At 38.5% G+C, this 21,879-nt stretch overlaps 1 long non-coding RNA gene and 1 pseudogene across 2 annotated transcripts; both read left to right on the top strand.

The window, feature by feature from the left end:
- Positions 1-6,400: 6,400 nt before the first annotated feature.
- Positions 6,401-12,543, top strand: LOC138806686 (uncharacterized). 2 transcript variants are annotated; one of them, XR_011365959.1, is made up of 4 exons: positions 6,401-6,662; positions 7,116-7,196; positions 8,814-8,947; positions 12,481-12,543. It is a non-coding gene; the product is annotated as an uncharacterized lncRNA (long non-coding RNA). The 2 variants fall into 2 exon arrangements; XR_011365957.1 differs by lacking the exon at positions 6,401-6,662 and having other exon boundaries at positions 7,037-7,196.
- Positions 12,544-21,347: 8,804 nt separating this feature from the next.
- LOC138806692 (U6 spliceosomal RNA) lies at positions 21,348-21,443 on the top strand (annotated as a pseudogene).
- Positions 21,444-21,879: the final 436 nt, after the last annotated feature.

The following is a 21,879-nucleotide window of genomic DNA, read 5'->3' as shown; positions in this document are numbered from 1 at the left end:
GGGTGCAGCCTCGGGACCCAAAGCTGATCGTGGGACAATAAGCCCAGAGGGCCTGCCAGAAGAAAAATAAGCAGAACAGCACAAAAAGTGGGGAACTGTAGAAGGCTCAGGGTTTTACAAGATTTTTTTGCATGGTAACCATCCTGTGTCTGAATGACATGGTTTCAAAGTGGACCTGGCCTGCCATTGCTGATGGCTGGCAGGCTATCAGGGAAGCCATAAGCCAACATGTTAACATAGGCCTTGGGTTCAAATCCTAATCCTTACACTTACCAATGGCAGGCTATCACAAGAGACTCATTCCTTTGCATAAGAATACAGATTGAAAGAGTAGTCCATGCATTTGGTTAGTCTAAAATTGGATGCAATAATCCTAGGATGCTGATTGACCTTAATTAATAGTTTATTAAGCATAAAAAGAATAATATTTTTTCAGTGGAGATATAATAAATACCTAAGAGTTGGTAGGAATTTAGTAGATGTCATTCAGTCATAGATAGACAGCTCTGGAACTCTTTAACAATATGTATTTATTTGTATACCACCCTCTGCCTATCCATTTATTGCTGTTTTGGCCAAACTTGGGGCTTGGTCTCAGTGCCTGGGAACCACTTGACAGCTTCATTGGCTAGAGGTTTCTGTGCTCACACTTACCCAATCATGAATTGGGCCTGCTAGGACCTGAGTTCACATCCCAGCACTGCCAAAAATTTAATCTTTGAGTAAGAAGCCGAGTGTGACATATGTTTTCCTTTTCTGGGAGAGTTCAGGGTGTCAGGCATGATTGAGAACACATCTACAAATCTAGATGGTATGTGATATGATGTAAACAATGTAATAAATGTTATAGGTGTCATGAAAGTCAATGAAATAAATTGTAAATAAATGAATAAAAAAGAAATAAAATGAATAACCACACTAAACGTGATATGGACTGAACATCTGTATGGAAGCATAAATCCTACCACACCAAACACGGTATCTACTGAACATCTGTATGGAAGTATAAATCCTATCTTTAAAATGTATATAAGGAGTCTGTTTTCCATGCGTGAGGCTTGAATTCAGCCCACCCCCATGAGAAAGCAATGGCGGGAAATCATGAAATAGTGGTTTCTGGACCAGGAAAAGTTATGGAATGGAATGTGATCGATCTCATTGAATAAGTAGTTCATGCCTGATGTGACTAGGAAATGATAGGCAAGACTCATGGGGTATCTCCTATTTGTAAAGCAGTGCTGATTAAGCGTGATAATAATCATCACAGCATAGGCAAGACTCATGGGGTATCTCCTATTTGTAAAGCAGTGCTGATTAAGCGTGATAATAATCATCACAGCCATGAAATGAAGGCATCTGGAATGATCCAAGAATCAGTAGACACATGGTAGATTGGATTCCATCACAGGTTATCGTCTCTCCTACTCTCCTACAAATGGGTACTTATTTGCATACTACCTTCAACTTATGAATGGATGACTACTGTTTGCCCTCCCCCCACACCCTCACCTGGGGGTCCATCTCAGGTCCTGGGAACGGCCTTAATCCTTAGTGGCTCACAGGCTGGTGTGCTCACATGGACCCATTCGTCAATTGGGTCTGCTGGTCCCCGAGTTCAGATCCCAGCATTGCCAAAAGATTCATCTTGATGTCAGAAGGCAATTGTTGCACCTGTTTTCCTTTCCTGTGTGAGTCCTAGGCCTCAGCTAGGATGGAGAATGCATGGGCCACCCTGTGGCCATGGGAATAGGTTGTTATCACGTGAGCCCAGTTATATCTGTCATCTTATACTGAAGAAAATACACAATACATCCATGAATAGCATACAAAATAGAATAACTACACGAAATGCACAATGCAGTCCACACACGGATTTGAATATACATCCCATGTTTAAATGATGCATTCCAGACAATTGTGGCCCCCCTGGTGCTCGACCTCTGTTCCTGGAAACTGACCAGCTCCTTAGTGGCTCAAAGTCTGGTTTGATCACATGGACCCATTGGGAAGTTGGACCTACTAGGCCCAAAGTTCAAATCCCAGCACTGCCAAAATTCACCCTCATGTGAGAAGCCAGTCATTGCACCACTTTTCCTTTCCTGTGCAAGTCCTAGGTCTCAGCTAGGATGGAGAATGCATAGGCAACTCTATACTCATGGGAATATGTTGTCATCCAGGTCACCATAGTTATATCTGTCATCCTATACTCAAGAAAATACACAATACATCAATGAATAAGACACAAAATAAAAGAATGACTACACCGAATGCAAGATACTGCACATCCATGTATGGAAATATAGATCCTCCGTTTAAATGATGAATTTATGACTATATTGGCCCCCACCAGGGCTTCATCTCAGGTCCTTGGAATGACCTACTTCCTTAGTGCCTCACAGGCTGGTGTGTTCACCATGACCCATTCACCAATTGGGCCTGCTAGGCCTTGAGTTCAAATCCCAACACTGCCTAATGATTCACCTTGATTTGAGAAGCCAATCGATCCATCTGGTTTTCCATCCAATGAAAGTCCTGGGTCTCAGCGAGGATGGAGAATTCTATACAGACAACTCTATAACTATTCGAATGGTTGTTATCCATGTCAGCATAGTTATATCTATCACCATACTCAATAAAATACACAATACATCCATGAATAAGACACAAAATAAAAAGAATAACTACACTGAATGCAAGATGCATACCACACTTGTAGGCAAAGAGAGATCCTATGTTTTAAAAAGGCGGGCTTGTTATTTTGTCCAGTGCTGGGGCTTCAAATCATGCCCTGGACCAGGCCTGACATTTTAGTCTTCAAGGACAGTGAGATTTCCCTTCCCCCAAAGTGCAACAGAGCTACCCAGACCTGAGTTCAAATCCCAGCACTGACAAAAGATTCATTCGGTTGTCAGAAGCCAGTCGTTGAACATGTTTTCCTCTCCTGTGAAAGTCCTGCGCTTCCACTAGGATGTAGAATGCATAGGCAACCCTATAACTATGGGAACAGGTTGTCATCCATGTCAGCACAGTTATTCATGTGACCATACTCAGTAAAATACACAATAACTCCATGAATTAGACACAAATTAAGGAGAAGTGCACGAAATGCAAGATGCTTTCCACACATGTATTAAATATAGACCCTATGTTTAAATTATGAATTTATGACTATCTGGACCTCCCTGGGACTAGACGTCAGGTCCTGGGAATGGCCTATCTGCTTCGGTGCTCACAGGCTGGTGTCCTCACCTTTCCCCTTTCCCCAATTGGGCATGATAGGCTCTGAGTTCAAATCCCAATTCTGCCAAAAGATGAATCCTGATGTGAGAAGCCCATCGATTCACCTATTTTCCTGTCCTGTGAGAGTCCTGGCTCTCAGCTTGGATAGAGAATGCATAGGAAACCCTATAGCCAGGGCAATAGGTTGTCTTCCATGTAAGCACTGTTATATCTGTTACCTTACTCAGTAAAATACACAATACTTACATAAGACAGAAATTAAGGAGAAAAAGTACTCCAAAGGCAAGATGCTGTCCACACATATATGTAAATATTGATCCTATGTTTTAATTATTAATTTATGACTATCGTGGCCCACCCTGGGGATCAATGTCAGATCCTGGGAATGGCCTAACTCCTTTGTTGCTCACAAGCTGGTGTGGTCACCTTGAACTACGCACCAATTAGTCGTGCTAGGACCTGAGTTCAGATCCCAGCAGTACTAACAATTGGATCATGCAGCAAGAAACCAATTGTGAAACTTCCTTCCTTTTCTCTAAGAGTCCTGGGTGTCAGGCATGATGGAGAAGACGTCTACAAATTTAGATTCCATGTGATAGGATGTCGTCAATGTAATAAAGGGAATGGGTGTCATCATAGTAAAATCAATGGTAAATAAATGAATAAAACAAAAACTACAAGGAACAACCACACCAAACATGTATGGACTGAACATCCATAGGTAAGTACAAATGATGTATTTACAATGTATATACAATGTATGTTTTCCAAGGCTAAGGCTTGAATTTTGGCTTACAGTTCTGGCCTGACTTTCTTATCTTCAAATTCGGTGAGCTTCCCCTTCTTCCACAGTGCTGCAGATTTTCCCAGACTCTGAGTTCAAATCCAAAGCCTGGCAGAATAAACGGGGTGAATTGCAAGCCAGGGAGCTAACCTCTTTTATTTTTTGCTCAGCAGGGGGCTTGAACTCAGGTTCGGGTAACTCTGCCTCAGCTTTGATCAACCTATGCTGGGGTGCAACCATTGGACCCACAGTAAATCCTGGGATCCTAGACCCCTAGGCCTTGTGTGGCAAAAATGTACAGAAAAAATGCAGCGAGATGGCCTTTTATGTTTTCTTCCTTTGCACGGTGACCCTCCTGGGTCTGAATGACATTGTTGCAAAAGGTACTTCACCTAGTATTGCTGAAGGTTGTCAGACTATTGAGGAAGTTATAGGTCCACATGGCAATGTAGGCCCCGACTTCGAATCCCAGTCCTGACACCAATCAATGGCAGGAGATACTAGGAGACTCGTTCCCATCCATTGGTATAACAACGTAATATTATCAGTGCCACAGTTGAATGAGCTGATGGTGAATGATGCTCCTATAAAATTAGACAGCATCATTTCAGGAGACTGATTTTATTTAATATTTATGAAGCATTAAAAGAATACTATTGCTTACAGAATGCAATAATTTCAGGATATTGATAGATTTATTAATAGTTTGATAAGAATGAAAACAATAACATTCATTACATGTAGTAATATAAATACTCAAGAATTGGTAAAAATGTAGTCTATAAAATTAAATAATATATAGACATCTCTGGCACTCTCTCTCTCTCTCTCTCTCTCTCTCTCTCTCTCTCTCTCTCTCTATATATATATATATATATATATATATATATATATATATTAGTGTAATACTATCTGGATGTCAATCTGTTCTCATTTTTTCAACCGCTGGGGCTCAATCTCAGGTACTCGGAACTGCCTGTCAACTCAATTTGCCACAGGATGGCTGGCTGACACTCACCCATTCATGAATTGGGCCTTGTAGGCCGTGAGTTCAGATGCCAGCATTCCCAAAAAATGAATCGTGTAGTAAGAAGCTGATGGTGACACAGGTTTTCCTTTTCAGTGAATGTCCTGGGTGTCAGGAAGTATGTGCAAAACATATGCAAACTTATATCCTATGTAATCAATGTAATCACTGTTCTATGTGTCATAATACTCAATAAAATGAGCAGTCAATACATGAATAAAACAAAAAATAAAATAAATAACTATACTGAATGCAATATGGAATCAACATATGTCTATAAATATAAATCATATATTTAAAATGTACACAAATACGATGTTTTCTAGCGGTGGGCATCGATTTCAGGCGAAAGGAACAGACTTGAATTTCTTGAATTCAAGGAGGCAAGCTTCCCCTTCCCACACAGTGAAACAGCAGGATTACCTAGACCATGAGTTCAAATCCCAGTCCTGGCAGGAAAAAAATGGCATCTCCATGCTATGTGATGCCCAATTCGTAGGTATTTCATTTGGCCTCCATTTAATGTGATTGTTTAAATGCTTCATAAAGTATTAATTATTATCGACCAGTGTCTTGTAATGTAATTGTGTATAATTTTATCCTCGAATCATTCAAGTACTGCCCATTTAATCATGACATACATCACATTCCTTTGGTAATCATATGAATAGGAATGAGTTTCATAAGATCTCCTGCCATTTGTTGGTGGCAGGACCAGGATTCAAACTGTGGACTCCAGCTCCTACCACTCAAACCTGAGGATAGGTAACTCATAGGTCTGTCCAAGAACATCAGCAAAACCAATGATTATCCAGGCATCAGTGGCTCTCAGCAGTCCTCCTTAAAACTTACAAGGCTGTGAATGAAGGATCATGGTCAAAGTCACCCTAGGCAGGAAAGTCCTTGAGACTCTTGTCCAACTTGTGCCAAGTCGTGTGGCTCCAGTGGTTAGAGAGCTAGCCTTGATCAAAAGCAACTCACAGATTGTGCCCAGATCCTGAGTTCAATGTCTGGGAACAAACAGCCATACACAACAATCAGTGCAGCCATCCTGCTAAAGCAGGTCACCCACTTGTCCCCAACTGGCTTGGACAGAGTTCCGGGAAAAAGGGGCTGCCATCCTTTTCAACTCCACCCATTCTGCCTGCATCACAGGATTCCAGCCACACCCCATTGTTTCATAGTTCTTTCTGACCAATGGGATACAAGAATGGTGTCCACGCCCACATTCCATCCTGCCCAGTTGCACTTTGATTCCCTCTGTTTGTTGACACCACTACCAGCAGTTGAGGAAGGTAGAGGTGGCTGAGTGGTGAGCAAGAGGCTCAAGGCCTAGGAAGAAAGGTCTTCCTCAGGCCCATCATGTGCCTGCCTGAGCCCTGACTCTTCCCCCCACTTCCCCATGGAGCAGCCTTTCAAACCTGGTGCTGTGGGCTCAGAACCATGGTTTCTTCAGACAATGGTGCAATGGTGTGCCACAAGCCATCTTGCTGCCCTGACCTGGTCCTGGCTCCCCTGTCCTCTGCTCAGGGCCTGAGTTTCTGTCATGACTCTGCCATTGCTGCTTGCCCCACCTGGAGCTGCTGCCAACAGCTTTTGCCAGCAACACATGTGAGTGGCTGCCACACAGCCCTGCAACCTGCGACCCTATATCCCCTCCCCTCCAACCCGGACCAGCGTCTCCCCTGTGTCCCACAGTCTGGCCCACGCCCTGCCACAAATGTGCCCCAGGGGTGGGGCTGGGTGTTGACCCGTGGATCCCATCCCCATCCCCAGCGGCCTGTGTCCCAGGAAACGGAGAGATGCAGGGTTGGGTGAGGAGTGGGCACCACAGATCCCCTGGCCTGGAGCAGTGGGAGCCACACTGCCACACATGTGCGCCCTTCCTCTCCTTGGTGGAAACCCAGTGGATTTAGAGTTGGGGAGCAGCAATGCTCCACCTATGTTCTGGGGTCTTTTTATTTTTTTTTTCTGGGGATGGGAGGTGTTGGATGCAGAAGATGGACACCCTTGCTGTGTTAGCCCTTGTGTTCTGTGCTCGGTCAACCTTTCTCCTGAAAACAGAGAGAACAGAGATAGACATAGACAGAGAGACAGAGAGACAGAGAGATCATCTTTTTCCTTGTGCAGCCTGACTGTGCTCAGGTGAGTGATCAGTTGGCAAATTTCAGGTGCTGCATGGATGAGTCTTCTGTCACCGGTCTGGATGTGTGTGTGTGTGTGTGTGTGTGTGTGTGTGTGTGTGTGTGTGTGTGTGTGTGTGTGTGTGTATTGTGAGTGTGTGTGTGTATGTGTGTGTGTGTGTGTGTGTGAAGAAGTGGGTTGTAACAAGGAGGCTGAATGCTTTGGTAACTTCTCCCTGCTAACATTGGGGCATGTATGGGCTTAACAGCTGAGGTCTGGGGGCCCGGAAGGGTGAGAGGCTTGAAGGGGACACAGCACTGTTTAATTACAAGAACAAAGGATCTGTGTGCAATGGAGCTGTGTACTCCCTTGGGCCTGGTTGGTGGCAGTGGGAGCTTGGGAGGACCTGGGAATGTGGTCTACAGGGGATGGCTTCCCAGGGGGACAGAGAGCATGACTAACACTTAGTAAGGATATGAGTTCTGCTAGTATGGAGTGCAACAGCATTGATCAGACTCTGGGTCTTCTCATCATGACGTCTTACGGTTGAGGCCAACCCTATTATAAATCTTGAGCTGTGATCTTCAGATCTCAGTGTACTGAGTACCTAGGATTATAGGCATGCGCCTCTGGCACTGGGACACTTGTTCTTTTTAGTATATTAGGCTTAGACCTCAAGGCCTTAGGCTTGCCAGTCAGGTCTTCTACCATGCAAGTCAAGCTTTTCTGTCTTGGGCATTTCTGAGATGGAGAATTAATATATGCTCAGCCTGGCCTGGATCATGGTCTTCCTATCTGTGACAGGCATGAGCCACCAGGCCTGCTCTTCTGTAGTTGGGATGGTAGACATGTAGTGCCATGCTCAGTCATTGGTTTAGATGGACTGTCCCAAACTCAGTCAACGGCAGCCCATTCTTGACCAGAGGTGAAGCGATGAGTTGGACCTCGACCATTGGACTTCAATCTCCTCATGGGATAGTTGTGAGGAAACAAAGGATTAATACAGAGGGATCTCTGGAGCAGGGACAGGCACACAGGGAGGGGACATCTGATACTGTTCTTGGCAATTCTGTGAGCATGAGATAGGAAGATACCCGGAAAGATCCCAGATGGTGTGTGTTATTAATGGTGCAACATGAATGGGATTGTGAACCAAAACATGGCTCTCTTTCTTTATTACCCTATCCCCATGAGTAACGGGATCCTTCACTTTGTTCAGTTTTGAACATGGTGAAACTGAGGCACAGAGAAGCCAGGTGACCTACTAATGACCCCAGCTGACAGGAAGCTCAGCCTGACATCTCTGCCATGCTACCTAGGACAATGGGTGCTATTCAGTCCACTTCTTGTGGTGGGAAATCCACTTATTTCAAGTCATGTGGCTTGAACTTTGGGCCTGGGGCAGCTCCCCGAGCTCCTTAGCTCAAAGTTTGCACTCTACCACTTGAGTCACAGCACCACTTCCAGTATTCTGGTGGTTCTTTGGAGATAAGAGTCTAACAGGTGTTCCTTCCTGGGCTGGCTATAAAGCACGATCTTCATCTCTCAGCCTCCATTGTACTTAGGATTATAGGCCTGAGCCACTGGCACCTGGCTTAAGTGTAATTCTGACCTTCTTTCTTTCCCTTTCTTTCTCAGGACCTGATTCAATGGGTGCTGGAGGAGTTGTCCCAGCATCCCCATGTGGTTTGAACCAAGGTGGCCCTCTCATTCTGGAGGTAGGCTGTGGGTCAGGAGCTGTCTCGCACAGTCTATTGTACCAACTCCATGAGGTAAGTCCCTCTGTGAGCTGGCTACAAGGTGACAGTTATCCATTGTCCATCTAGTCTTACTGGACTCAGTACTGTGTTCAATGCTCTTTTCTACCAAAAATTTCTGGTTAAAATTATGATACATAGTTACAGAATGAAAATGTAATGCCATCCTAAGAAAGTCATTTAGGGTTCTGGGAATGTGGCTGCATGATACGGTGATTGCCTAGCATGCATGAAACCCTGGGTTCAATTCTTCAGTACCACATAAATGGAAAAGGAAATACTGGAAGTGGTCTTGTGCCTCAAATGGTGGAGGGTTAGCCTTGAGGGAAAAAAAAAAGCTGAGGAATAATTCCCAAGCACTGAGTTTCAGCCCCCGGACTGCCAAAACAACAGCAGCAGCAACAACAACAATGAACATTTAGTTAGTAAATGCAAAATAAAGAACCCATACTTGGAATATATAATTGCTCCTTCCATACTGATACCTGACAATAGCTCCTAATTCATGTACTTTACCTGTGTTAGGATACTTTGTTGAAAAAAAATGTTATGTTCATTAGGTCACAGTAATTAATTCCAGGAATGTGCTTAGAAGTCAGGTGAAGATTCTGGAAATTCAAACATTGCAAGCTTTTGTATGTGGTCACTGCTAATCACAATGAGAAGGGTTGTCTAAGTGAGATTTGGAAAGTCTTTTGGCAAGTCATCACACCAAAAGGGCAGAGGCTAATTAACAGTTGTGACAGAAGAGAAGGAATAATTCCAGATGGAAGAAAACATGATAGTAACTAAGGTATAGCAGAAACCTTTCTAGGGATCCATTTTTGGTAATTGAAGAACTAGTTATCAACTAGGCTTATTCTTCATTGCCTTTAGCATTCAAAATCTCCTAGGCTTGTTCTTAATCTCTATGTGATAAATGTATCTCCTTCTATGCTGTTCTTTCATACCTGATCTCCTTTGCTTTCTAAAAATCTGTCTTTCTATATTTCTCTATGAACATTTTCTGATACCAAATACACCGACAAAGATGAAAGGATGCTAATGTAAGAGTCCCATAGCTCATGAGTCATTAATGTAACAAAATGGGAAAGGAGGACATATTTATTGCTACCTCAATTCTGAAAAGCTTCAATGTCACATCATTTGGTTCAAATTTCTATTCTTTGTCTACATAGTGACATTAAGTGCACATAAATGCAAATATGAGCCGGGTGCTGGTGGCTCATGCCTGTAATCCTAGCTACTCAGGAGATTGAGACCAGAGGATTGTGGTTCAAAGCCAGCCTGTTCAGGAAAGTCCATGAAACAATTATCTTCAATTAACCCCAGAAACCCGGAATTGGTGCTGGAGCTAAAGTTGTAGAGTGCTCAATTGTGCTGAAGAGCTGAGAGACAGTGGCCAGGATCAATGTTCAATCCTCACAACCAACAAAAATTGCAAATATGGCTTTAAATTTCCCCCAAAGGAATGATGAAGTCAATAGTAATCTTCCCAAATGACTTAGTAGTGCACGTACTTTTGCTGAGTTATTTGTTATGGATTCTTTGCTAAACATATTCTCTCGTTAAAAATTGTCAAGTGGTAGCTTTATAATAAACTTCATCTAATATTTCTTGTTTCAAAAGAGAAGTCCATACAGTTGATGTCACTGAGCTTTTTACTGTCTTAGTTCAAAGGCAACCCGGGCAAGAGAGTCTGTCAAAATCTTATCTATAATTAAACACCAAAAAACCAGAAGTGGAGTTTTGGCTCAAGCAGTGGCTCAAGTGGGCCAGCTAGGAAAGAAAAACAACTGTTCAGGGACATGGGCAACTCTCTAAGTTCAAGCCCCAGAACCAGCACAAACTAAACAAACTAGCAAACAAAACAAACCCTGGGTATTTCTTTGGGACTCTCCTTAAAATAGTGGTAATCCAAGAAGAGGCTGCTTTTGCTGATCATAATCACTGGATCCTGATTTTTTGGAATCCTTATTGCTATGGAAAACTCAGGACCAAAAGAAGTTCTGTGTTTATGTTTAAGTGTTCAATACAATATAGAAGACTCTACAAATAAGAAAACATTGAAACAATAAAGCCAAGTCCAGTATGTAGATTTGTGGGAGTGATATAGAGAAAGCATTACTGCTAAGTGGAACATGAAGCATGAGGCCACTCACTTTCTAAATCACACTTGCTAATCACCTAAATGTGCAAAAAGGAGAATGGAAGAATGATTCTGTTTCCAATGCAAGTCAGATATAGAATAGACTTGATTGGAAAAAAAGAGTCCATCTTGAGAGAACAGGAATTACACTAGCAATGAACCTGGTGGTTAAGATCACATTTCTTTTTCTTTTCTTTTCTTATATTCCTTTTTGTTGTTGTTGTTGTTTGTGGCACTTGAAATATGGGAAAGGGCGCTGTCCCTCTGAAACGCAACCCAAGGCTAGTGCTCTTCCACTTGAGCCACAGTGCCAATTCCAGGTTTCTGGTAATTATTGGAGAAAAGAGACTCCAGGACTTTCCTACCCGTGATGGCTTCAAAGCCCAATCCTCAGATCTCAAAACAACTTGGTTTATGATCACATTTCTAACAGTTTACACTCAGGATATGTAAGGTATATGTTCATCTATCTTCATATGAATTCTTGAGTTAAAAATCTTAGCTACAGGTTAGACTTTACACTCACAAAAGTGTTTGAAGTTTAAAAGTTGATACTCCTGGAAAAATAAAACCTAAGAATGTAAAGAAGTCTGGGAAGTTCAATTTGCATCGAGCTTAGACATTATAGGCTTTGAGACACTACCTATAGTTAACCAGCCAAAACCTGGAATACCAGTCACGAGCAAGATTGCTGAATAACAGCTTTAGGTTTTTGCATACATACATACAGACATACACATACACACAAAGGCACTTATAGGTGCACACAAAAATACACAAATGAAACAACTCTCAGAATATGTAAAAAACTTAGAAAATAAGTCCTGAGTAAGACTAGAATCAAGTGATAATTTTTAATATTAGAAACCCTTCAAGTGAACTTTCCCCCAGAAGTTGAGAATATTACATAGGTGGTGACCAGAGATAGTAAGAGAGTCAAGCAATCATTATTAACGGTTTATTATCCATGGTGGAATTAATCAGGGAACCCTGCAGGTGCATCTGAAAATGTTCATATCCAATGTCAAATGTTAAAACATCTTTCAAAATAGTACATAAACAGTCTGAGCAGTCAGTCTAGTGGATAAGATCATAGGAGAAGTTCAGAATTGCTAGTCTGCTTCTAGATTAAATAAAAAAAACTATGGCAGGGCAATGTGCTACAAGCCTGGAATTCTAGCACTCAGACAGGAGGTTAGAGAGTGGAATCATATAACGATACCTTCCCTGGACCAAGTAGAATAATTTTGTCTCAATAAAACTAATCAAACAACAAGAAAGGAATACACAGTTAGAAGTTTGGGCTGATTTTTTGTCATTGTTTTGAGAAGTCAAGTTTCCTATTGAATGCAACTCATATACATCCTCACTTATGTTTTAAATGCTCTCATCATTACAGAACATTCCTAGATGAAAAATAGTTCATGATTCCCACCAAAAAATTTGGGAAAGTAAGTAAGCCTGATTCTGCTGGATTCCAAATAAATGTTGGATTACAAAAGCTTAAGTCTGGAGAAATAGCAAAGTTCGTCTAATGTAAGACTTTGTAGACTTTGTTAAATTTGAATTTACATTTAAAATATATTTTTTGGTTTTGTTTGTAATTTCATATTCTATAAGATACTACAAAATTCTTTTTAAGTAAAGGGATTAAGTGAAAATTCACAAATGACTCTGGCATTCTATTTGCCTATATATTCTTTCAAGAGAGTTATAATTAGAACATAGTTAATAGATAATTCACACAGTTTCATGTATACCATGTTAATGTGAATAATCTAGACAGAGTTGCCAACAAATGGATGACATTAATTTATACATTTAGAAAAACCAATGTTTTAAGGGTTTGGTTTAATAGCGTATGAAGAGAGTAATTGTGTGACATCTACTTTCTTCTACATATATGTAATACAGGAAGCCATTTCCTTATTTATGTGCCTCTGTATACATGGAGAAAATGCTAGGTATGGGGTTTGTTTTCAGTTTTGTTTTTGTTTTATTGGTTTGTCCTGGAGCTTAAACTCTTGGCCTGGACAATGTCTCTGAGCCTGTTTATGCTCAAGGCTCGTGCCCTACCACTTCAACCTCAGTGCCACTTGAGTCTGGCTTTTGTGGAGAAGATTTTTGGAGATAAGATTCTAAGAAACCTTCCTGCATGGGTGGGCTTTGAACCATAATATTCCTATCTTTGCATCCTGAATAACTATGATAGTTAAAAAAAGTATAAATGTAAATAATATTTGCATGTGTTCTGATCTGAAGAATACAAGTGGAGGAAAAATGATCCAGCTCAGTTTGTTGTGGAGTTCTTTTCAGAACAAGGAGGGCCTCACATTAGCAGAGGTGTAGTATTTTTTCAAAATAGAGATAAGGTATTCATGATGTGAATTAAGGAATTTTAGGTGCCCCTTACCAGTTGGAAACTGTTGGGATAGGATGACTTTATGGCATCAATCTTGAGATAGGTGGTCATAGAAATAATAGCTTACTCTGATAAACAATTGGTTACTCTTGAAGAATTAATTATTGCACATGCTTCATAGTTTTATCCTCTACCAAAATGTGGCTATTTTTCTGTTGATTTCTCAAGATGTAACACCCCATTGGAAACTGCATCTATTGCAGAATTACATAACATGCAAACAGGTACTGTTTTGAATCTCTCAGGAATGTTGAGAATTGAAAACTGAGTAGTTATTATTCATAAGAATTTTGAAGAACACATGTATTCTGTCCTCTAACAACTTACTTACTTTTAAAAGTTATGGGTTTCCATAGCATTAAACTGTTTTCTGTTTTAGAATGAGAAAGTACAAAATTTATTCTTTTTTGAAAAATTTGGCAAATATATTGTGAAAATATTGTCTAGTTGGATAACATTCAAGTTGCTGAGCCTCTGATAAAGAAGGGGTAATTAATTCAAATTAGATGGCAAATATTATTGATTTTAAAATATTACTATATAAAGAATATTATTTACTGTGCCAATACAGTGAAATTATGTTTTACGCAGCTTATTTTTTTCAATTTTATTATCAAAGTGATGTACAGTGGGGTTACAGTAATTGTAAGTTATAAATCATAACATTTCAAACTTGTTAACCCTCTCTCATTTTTCTCACAGTTTTCCTTCATCCCTTCACCCCTTACAAGTTGCAATGTACATTTCCAACATATTGTCTTGTGAGTATTGCTACTGCATTGGTTTTCCTTTTGTCCTTTGTCTCACCATTATGCTTTTCCCCTTCCCTTCGCTAATTAAGGTAAATGTATATACAATACAAAATGATATACAGCAGGGATAACCATAGCGGGACAACCCAAAGAAAACAGAAATCACATAGTTCATCAAAAACAAAAACCACAAATGAAAAAATCTGGTTCCATATCATGGAATTCATTTTACTTAGGATGAGCTAATATGGTTATATAAACGCATAACAAAGCCACAGGAAAATAATAGCTGCATGGATACTATATCATGAAAACAGCATGTTACCTTTTTGATGGTAAAGGTGGAATTAAGATCGGTGAATTCGCAGTTTTGATAAAGGATTTTCAAGAGTTTTAAATTTATGAGAGGTAAATATTAATTGTTCAAAATTTTAAAAACTTAGCATAAGAAGAATATTTAAAATTGCCAGGAAGAATAGGCTTTCATGCAAAGAAATCCAAGGAGATTTAATAGAGAGGGAGCAAGGTGGATGAAGATGGCTCTTTTTCACATAAACAAACAAACCTCAGAAACGTTGCTGTAAATCCTGTAGGTTCCCTTGTAATTGTCCTTATCCAGGAACTATATTTTCACTGTTTGAAACAAAGTTGTATTAGAATTTACATTCAAAGTTCTTTAAAAAAATAAGGCATCAATATTTGTGAATATACCTTAATTACCAAAGAGTAATTGTCTGAAAAAGATAATTTGAGTCAAAATATTTAGGGAGAAAGTGCCCGTCTCAATGAGAGAAGGTGTTGGGATAACACATTTTTGTTTTTAACACTTTCCACAATGTCTGGATGTGAAGCAGTGAAACTCAGAAAAAAATCTCATTGGATACTTCAAACAAATGATTTCACATTTCTAACTGGCTCACAAAATATAATATCCTTATTCATATGAGATAGTGAAGACTTCTGTTCTTACATATGCCAAAAAGTTCAGAAAAGAATTGAGCAAATGGAAATGTTTAATAAAAAAAAAAGTTTTCTTAGAAGACTTAGCTAAGCATATTGTCTTTAGCAGGGAAGGGAGGCCAAAACTTTTTGATATAAATTGTGTTAGTATTTTTACTCCCTAAAGTGAGTTTACAGAGCCCATTTGGCTCATTACAATGCAGAACTGCTTGAAGACATGAAAATAAATTCCACATCCAATGAGGCAATTAAAGAGTTTTAAAAGAGAAATAATGAAGATGTAATAGTGGTGGAGCCAGTATAGACCTTCAGGTTCACTAGACATGAAGCCAAGAAGCTGTGATTAATTGGAACTCCGGCAAGAGCTAAGAGGAGGACGTAGAAGTAGGACATAGAAGCATTGTCCTTTTGTAACAGACACTGTCTTCCAAGGTATGGGTGATTTAACTCTATTATCCTCCCTACATCTCGATGAAGTAATGCAAGACCAAGAGAAAAATAATGGATTGAAATAATTTTGCATAGAATAACTTCTCTGTTGCTGATATGGTATCTAAGGAGAATCTTAGAGTGGATAAAAGTGCAATATTTTTTTGTTTCTTATAAGCAACTTGTTACAAAATATAACTTTGAGTTTAGACAACTCTGATTGAACCAACAAGTGATGAAGTACTTATTTTTGTGGGCACTTTAGACACAAGAAGTCTGTCAAGGTAAAAAAAAAATATAACCAAATATTTGTGATCACAGCATCTTGGACAGCTTTCTGGAGACAAAGTTTTACATTAGATTTCTCCTCATTAACATAGATGTTGTTTCATGGCAACCAAATGCAAGAGGGAAGTTTAATGGACTCACTTGGCCAATTAAACAGCATGAAAGAAGAAAATGGCAAATAATATTTAAGGAATTATTTTGCCAGAAGAAAGAAGGAAAAATATAATTCAAAATCAACTGACTTAAAAGTATGAAGGAAGAGTAGTGAAGAGAGATTAGAGAAAATAAAAAGTATTGTTTTCTCTCCAGTGGAGTAATTGGTGCTTGATCTTATTTCTCCCATTCTATCCTCACAAGCTACCAAGTGTGTCTCCGGACTGGGTTATCCAGTTCAGACAGAAAACTGGTAGAAGAAAGATACTATTTGCAGCAGATGTAGGTGATTTATAACCTTAGATAATCTATTTAATTCTCTTCAAAATTCTCCCCTATTCAAAATTCCCTCTTTGAACAGTTTTGTTTGATTTTCCTGACTGCCCTTCATTAACTGATTAAAATTTTGAGAGGTCATATTCATACTCTCTGGAGATTGCTGTTTGGTTGTGATTTTTGAGTGTTTTTTGTTTCTTTTTGTGTTTTTTAACTGAATTTTAAAAGGTTGTACAACTGTGTTACAATTAAATATATACATCTAATTGTCCAATGCTCCTAGATCAGAGTCACTCCTTCCATCATTCTCAACCAACCCTTTCTCCAAGATTTATTTTCAATTTACCACTTCCTTTATCATATGTGTACACTGAGTATTCTTTTTTTTATTTTTTTTAATTGTATTTTATTTTATTTGAGAACATACTGTACAGAGGGCTACAATTACATGGGCAGGATAATGTATACATTTCTTACCAAGCATTGCAGCCTCCTCCTTTGTTTACCCTTCACTTTCCTTCCCCGCCTCCCCCCTCCCCCCACCCAATTTTACCCCCCTCCCCCCACCCAATTATACCCCCTTCCCCCCCCACACCGAAATTGGAAAGCTGGTTTTGACATGACATTTTGTACATCTCATTGTTGCAACAGGTCCACCTGAATCCTTAAACGACTTGTTTGTCCCCATCTCCTCCACATGTTATACTGACATCAAATATAGTGAAAGCGGGGGTTACACTGTGGGGGAGGGACATACAAAGCAACAAAGAAATAATCTTATAAATGCATTAGAAACACATGCATGAAAGAAACGAAAACATTAAAATACATATTTAAGGGTTCATTTTCCTAACATCACATTATCTGACTTTTTCCGCTTGACTCATACCTATACTAGATATTGCAAATAAGGGAAACCATGGGACCTATGCTTCTTTGGGCCTGGCTTACTTCACTTAATATAATTTTTTCCAAACCTTTCCATTTCCTAACAAATGGGGAAATGTCATTCTTTCTGATGGAGGCATAGAATTCCATTGTGTATATATACCACATTTTCTTGATCCATTCATCTACTGAGGGGCATCTGGGTTGGTTCCATATCTTAGCTATGGTAAATAATGCTGCAATAAACATAGTTGTGCTGGTAGCTTTAGTGTGGTCTTGTTTGTAAACATTTGGGTAAATGCCCAAAAGTGGGATTGCTGGATCATAGGGGAGATCTATGTGAAGTCTTTTGTGGAACCTCCATACTGCTTTCCAAAGTGGTTGAACAAGTTTACATTCCCACCAACAATGATGTAAGGTTCCTTTCTGTCCACATCCCCTCCAGCATCTGTTGTTATCAGAGTTCTTGATTTTTGCTGTTCTAACTGGAGTGAGGTGATATCTCAATGTTGTTTTGATTTGCATTTCTTTTATGGCTAGGGATGTTGAACATTTCTTCATGTGTCTATTGGCCATCCTTCTTTCTTCTTCAGAGAAGCTTCTCTTTAAGTCTTTCGCCCACTTATTTATTGGGCAGTTGTTTCTTTGAGGATTTGTTGTTGGGTGGTTTAATTTTTTGAGTTCCAAGTATATTTTAGATATGAGACCCTTGTCCGTTGTATGGCTAGTAAAGATCTTCTCCCAATCGGTGGGCTTTCTATTGATCTTGCCAGCTATGTCATTTGCCCTGCAGAAGCTCTGCAATCTTATGCAATCCCATTTGTCCAACCTTTCTTTGATTTGTTGTGCTTCCGGGTCTCTATTCAGAAAATTTCGACCTGAGCCAAGGAGACCTAGGGTTTCTCCTATTCCATCCTGTAATGTTTTCAGAGTGTCTGCTTTGAGTTCAAGGTCTTTGATCCATTTGGAGTTGATTCTGGTGCAGGGTGATATATAAGGATCTAGCTTTAGTTTTCTACATGTAGTTAACCAATTTTGCCAGCACCATTTACTGAAGAGGCTGTCTTTCTTCCATTCTATTGTTTTAGCTTCCTTATCGAAGATTAGATGGCTATAGGTCTGTAGGTTCATTTCTGGGTTTTCAATTCTATTCCTTTGGTCCTGAGGTCTGTTCTTATGCCAATACCAAGCTGTTTTGATTACTATGGCTTTATAGTAGAGTTTGAAATTTGGTATTGATATTCCTCCAGCATACACTGAGTATTCTTGCTGTACTGGCCGCTTGTTCATTTTTCATTCATTCTATAACTTTACTATAATTCCTCTGCCCCTTGTTCGTTTTTATTCATTCTATGTCTTTACTATAATTCCTATCTGGTTTCAACTTCCTGATAGTCATTCTGTTAAACTGTCTATTAATACTTTGAAAGGTTTATATACATTCCATGGACTTTCAATCCTGCATATTCTTAAAATGATGTCAGCTTATATTTCCATAATTGATTCATCTGCAACAATTTGCAAGACTGGAGACGTGAAGCACCTAAACATGATTTTATTCTCATCCATTTGGAAGATTAATCTTTCGTCAAAAAGAAAGTTAAAAATGGCTTAGAATGTATTCCTAACTACAAATTTTTATAAATGGCTTTGTACAATTGTGTGATTCTTTTATTTTACATGGAATAATATTTTCTACTACCTATAAGTTTTGGAAAATGAAGAAAATTAAAATTTATTCCTACAGAGGAATATGATAGAAATAGAGGACAGATATTATGTTTGTCATATCTCTGATGAGTACCCATATTCAAGACTTAAAGTTATATTCTTAGTACATTAGACAGAGGGAAAACATAAAATAATATATGATAAGGCAACTATTTGTGACTTTTTAAAATGTACCTTATTAAATGATGAAATTTATTAGCTAACGTTTGGGTTTGAAATTTAGGAGGCTGATCTATTTAACACATTTCTGGAAGGCTCTTACTGAAAAACACAAATTGTGGGTGGTACTATTTCTACACTTTAATGAATGGTTGAACCTGTTTCGCATTAGTGCTGTGTAAATAATTCAACTCTATTGTAACTTGCTCCCTACACTTGAAAAAGTTGTAATATCACTAAGCATCATCAACTTGTCAAATGTTATTTTGGCGAATGTGATTTTAAAAAGTTTATTTGAAAAGGAATACACTTTCAGGAGATTCAATGTAGATTATCATTGGTTTGAGAGTGACATGTTTATACCACAGAACCATGTTGTACTGAAGTCCCAATGTTTTGAAGCACTCCTTAGTGCTTCAAATGTTTTTCTGAATTACATTGACCTCTAAGTCAAGTTTTCTGGGCTTTGGTAGACCAATTATGGAGCTATCCTTCAAGGAATTTTTTTTGGCCCACTTATGTTGAAATAAAATCTTTCATTAATCAAAGGGGAGGGGTGTTAAATATAATCTTATGATACTTTGTGAACTCGAAGTTGAATGTTTGAATTAAAGTACTTTCTCTAAAATTTTGTTATCTCATCCTTCATTTTAAGTTGCCTTGCATTTCACAATTGCTTACTGCTAATTCCTGCATCTCAAGGAATTGGGGCTCTGAAATATAGGAAATGAGAAATTGTTATGGGTCTTCAATTAGTTTGTGTTGACATGTTGCATGGGTCTTGGTGAGAAGTCTTTCCCCTGTTATCTGATGATGCAGGTAACTGGGACCTGGGATCCTAGGACACATGGGTACTGCAGAAGAATAATGTTTTTTAGACATCTTAGCAAAATTTGGGTATAATCAGTAGGAATCCTTCAGAAATATGGAGAAAAACATTTTGGGACAAGCGAGTGAAAGCAATAAACAGAGCAGCAGAGTAAAATCCATTATAGATTAGAGAAAAACATTGTTTTTTTGCCATGTGGATTCAGAAGACCAAGAACAGAATGCATCACAAGTTTATACTAAAGATATTGCATAGATATTTTATATTCTAATCCATATTTTAAACCTAATTATTTTTATTCCAATTCTATTTATTGTAATAAATAAATATCAATTAATTTGTCAAATTTTCAACTAATTCTAGTAAATTTCACTGTGTGAAATATAAAATCAGCACATATAAATATAAAATATATAACTATATATACTATAATTAAAAGGCACACGTTTTGCATTGTTCTGTTGTAGTTACTGTATCAATGGCAAATCTGTTTTAAAGTATTATTCCATTATCTCTACCTCAGTGTTTGATAGAGTTAGACCTAAAGCTTTACCATATGTAGATTTACAGCATAGGGGCAATAGGAAATACTGTGATTAAAACATTATCAATTTAATGCCTAATAAGGAGGAGAAACAGATGGACTTCTCCTGCAACTATGAAAATATTTGGTGATTAAAAAGGCAGTAGTGTAAGTTCCTGCCTGGTTGGATGATAGACAGGCCAGGACATTAAGTAATCATGCATACCAACAATTTTTCACCTTCTTGGCTTCAGCTATTTTTGAAATGGAAGGTATAACAAACAATTATATTTTGATAAAATACCTTCTAGTCTGAACAGTTCTGTTAGAACTGTTCAACTCTCTATGATCCCTTGTAACCAAGATTAGTTTTGTTCCAGTAATACAATCTATGCTGTCAGGGTAAGATATTCTGATTGGTCTGTTCCCACATGGAAGAAGGGTAAAGGCTCTTGTACACATTTGTGCCAGTAACTCCTCATTTGGGAAAATGTCAGCTGAAGAAGTTTAGAAGTAGCTCTTAAGCAATGCTTGCTTTGAATCCATTAGGTCCACATAGCTAACAAAGTTGGATAAATAAGTACTTGAAAAAGCCATCACCTTTGGACCTATCTATAAATAATTGAGTGTACGATCAAATTCCAAATTAAAACACTTGATAGTCTTTGACAAAAAAATGCAAATGTGAGCAATCGATTGATCAATATAATTTTTTCCACTATTCACAGAATTTTAGGGAAATATGATCGATAGCATTGTTAAGAACAATAAGCTTTCCTTGTTACTACTAGGCACCCATAGATATAAGCTTGTATAAAGATTGCATCATTAACTGCTTAAATTTAGAGGATAGTACATGCTTCAGCAGCATGTATACCGAAATTACAATGCAGAGATTAACATGGCACTTGCACAAGGATAATATGAAAATTTGAGAATATTCCATATTTTTCATTCTTCAGATGCAAGAAATGATAAACAGTTATTAAAAAGTTGATTACCAAATTATAACAATACACGTAATTCATATAATTAAATTTAGTTTGACATCAGCGTATTAAATCTTCACCTCAGAAAGACGTTTACATAGCATAATCTTTACAAAACTTTTCAAATTAGACAACATTTTCATTTTATCCCAAAGAAAAATAATATTAAGACCTAAAAAAAAAAGGAATCAAACAGTTTCTATATGGAATGCAATTGGAAAGGACACATTAATGAACCTATATATTATAAAATAGTGTAGAATACGGAGTATATCTAAGAGAAAATAAAATAAATTATGAACATTATGCAAACATAGAATATAGAATATTTTAAAATATACTTTTTCAGACAAGCTCCAGAAATATTTTAGTTTCTTTACTACTCATTTCAAAAGGTAA

The sequence above is a fragment of the Dipodomys merriami genome, unplaced genomic scaffold (assembly GCF_024711535.1).
Source record: "Dipodomys merriami isolate MVZ:Mamm:240054 unplaced genomic scaffold, mDipMer1.0.p SCAF_405, whole genome shotgun sequence".
Taxonomy (NCBI): Eukaryota; Metazoa; Chordata; class Mammalia; order Rodentia; family Heteromyidae; genus Dipodomys; species Dipodomys merriami.
The sequence above is the reverse complement of the archived record's forward strand: the minus strand, read 5'-3'. Positions and strand labels throughout refer to the sequence as shown.